The sequence below is a fragment of the Bison bison genome, unplaced genomic scaffold, assembly GCF_000754665.1.
Source record: "Bison bison bison isolate TAMUID 2011002044 unplaced genomic scaffold, Bison_UMD1.0 scf7180017858349, whole genome shotgun sequence".
Classification (NCBI taxonomy): Eukaryota; Metazoa; Chordata; class Mammalia; order Artiodactyla; family Bovidae; genus Bison; species Bison bison.
In genome coordinates, this window is record NW_011488922.1 from 4100 (window position 1) to 6704 (window position 2605).

The 2605-nt window shown below is 55.2% G+C and overlaps 1 long non-coding RNA gene across 1 annotated transcript; it reads left to right on the forward strand.

Annotated features, from left to right (window-relative positions):
- Position 1: 1 nt before the first annotated feature.
- LOC105005093 lies at positions 2-1475 on the forward strand. The gene is made up of 3 exons (XR_827284.1): positions 2-146; positions 763-804; positions 1050-1475. It is a non-coding gene; the product is annotated as an uncharacterized LOC105005093 (long non-coding RNA).
- Positions 1476-2605: the final 1130 nt, after the last annotated feature.

Consider the following 2605-nt stretch of genomic DNA (forward strand, 5'->3'; position numbering starts at 1 on the left):
CCCTTGGTGGGGATCTTTCTCCCATGGTTCTCCAGAAGGTGGACATCCAACCTCTCCTAGGAGAATGGGCTAAGCTTCCTCACATGCTCAGTGGTAACTCCTGTTTCCTCCCAGGACGTGGTCCCTCTGGCAGCTCTGTCTCCCAGGTAAGTACATTCCTTCCTTGTCTCTCTCCCAGCGTCCCCGCTTCACAGGCTCTGGGCAGGGGGACTGTCCAACCCAGAAGCACTGTGAGACACCCTTCACTCGAGGGTAGTTGAAAGTCGCTTAGTCATGTCCAGTCTTTGTGGCCCCATGGACTGTAGCCTGCCAGGCTCCTCTGTCCATGGATTTCTCCAGGCAAGAATACTGGAATGGGTTACCATTGCCTTCTCCAGGGGATCTCCCTGACCCAGGGATCGAGCCTCGGTCTCCCACATTGCAGGCAGATTCTTTGCCTTCTGAGCCACCAGGGAAGCTCATAAGAGTAGTTAGAACATAGCAAGTCCCACCAAGCTGGGAGCTTGATGCACTTCAGGGACATGACCACCCACAACCTTATCCAGAGGCTGCCCTGGTCCCCTGACTTGAACTCAGGAGAACCTTGGAGTTCAGCCAGGAAGAGAGTGGGCACTCGATCATCAGTCAGGGGAGCCAGTCTAACAAGGGTGAGAAACAGACCCCAGATAGGATTTGGGGTCGGGGCTCCAGGCTTGGAGATGGCTGGTCGGGAGAAATGACTCTCCTTCCCTCTCCTCTGATGCCCGCTTCCTCCATGCCCAGGCCTCCCTACCTGATGCCAGGCCACCAGCTCCCATCTACCAGGTGAGTGTGGAGATCCAAGTTCTGGTCCCATAAGCCCAAGGGGCAGAGGAAATGCCCACTGCACCCCTGGCTGTGTTTGGAGGTCCAAGAAATAGTAGGAAAGATGGAAAAGGGATGAAGGGGAGGTGGGTCTGGACCAAAAACCTCTGACATGAACAGACCCTGGGTGACCCGGGGCTGGGAAGTCCCTGGGAAATCATCTAAGAAGGTTACATGAGCTCGAAGGTGTCGGTTTTCTTTTGCAGGAATTACTACACCCCAACACAGACGTTTACTGTAATATCAGCCACAAAGCAGATGTGGGTCCTTAGCTCCTCCAGACACGTCTTCTTACGGACTGTGGGAAAGAGCTTACCTGAGACCCAAGACCCGACTGAGGTCAAGAGGAAGAGCCTGAGGCAGAGAACCAGCTCTGAGACCTGAGGCTATTCAGGAACCTGGGCCCAGGCTCAGGGTCCTCCTGGATTCCTGGAGACCCTGACAGGCTGCCCTGAAGCCTGGAAGGACCAGAACTCAGGCTGCAATTCCCACAGTGGGAGGAGGCTTCAACAGGGCAAGTGACTGGGCCTCTGACCCCCTGTGGACCACCAGAGAGATCTGAATCAAGAGCACTTTCCTTCCCCTGGTTGCAAAATATAACTGCCCCTGGGTCTTGTCCAGCAAGAAATTCACCTGAATCTCTGCTCTGGTCTCTCCATGGTTCCTCAGGGAAAGTATTAGCTCTAGTTACCTGACCTCCCCATCTATTCCCTGGGGGAAAGGAAGGGGAAGATTGTGAGAATGGAGGGAGGGGGCATGCTAACAGGAAAGGAGGGTCACCAGACTGTTGGCAGCCACATGGGCACTCGGCAGTCCTCACACTGCCCTGGGGTCCCAGACACCTCCCAGTGCTTGCTCACTTGGCATGGAGTCTCTGGAGCACAGAATATGGGACCGTCTGAGACCCACTAGAACACGAGTCAGGAAGGATGAGTCGTGGGTGAGACAACTTTTATGGGTGAGGCCCCTTTGCAGCCTCTTGGTGTCATGAGCCCTCTGGCCCTCCTCACCAGGCCCTGCTGGCCCCAACTGGTGCTGCCTCAAATGAATTTTTGTTGTTCAGTTGCTAAGTTGTGTCTGAGTCTTTGGGACCCCATGGACTGCAGCACGCCAGGCTTCCCTGTCCTTCACTATCCCCTGGAGTTTGCTTCATCTCATCTCCACTGAGTCAGCGATGGGACAGGAACTTACGTCTGTCCCCAGATCTAGGATCCAGAATGTCTTCTCTCTCCATGGGTTTCTGTTGTTTCCCTAAGGGCCTAAGCCCTGAGGACATCGTTCCCTCTGGGGGGCCGAGAGGAGCAATCAGAGTCACCAAAGTAAGAGGGACCCAGAAGCCATGCTCTGAGCAAGGTCCTCCCAGGAACTTCCCGTGACCTCTGTCCACTTCCTGCTGGTTTCCATTTTGCTTTTCAGTGCAGATCGTGAGCCTACTCTCAACACACACACACACACACCCACAGGGCGGACTTGCAGGCTCTACCTAAAACTCAACCTGGCTACCACGGCAAAGGGCTCACCTGCCCCTCCTCAAAGTGTCCCAAGGGCCTTTCCACCTGGATCTCACCTGCAGCCCCCACCACACACCTGGGCTAGCAGGACTCAGTCTCTCTCTGAGGCCCCTGGGATAGGTGCTGTTCTCATATAGGTCCGCTCGGATCAGGTGCCCACACTCACACAAATACAGCAGGTGTGTGCACTAGGGCACAGAGCCCACAGTTGGCAAGCATGCTCTGCCAGTGGCCAAGTATCATTTGTGTTG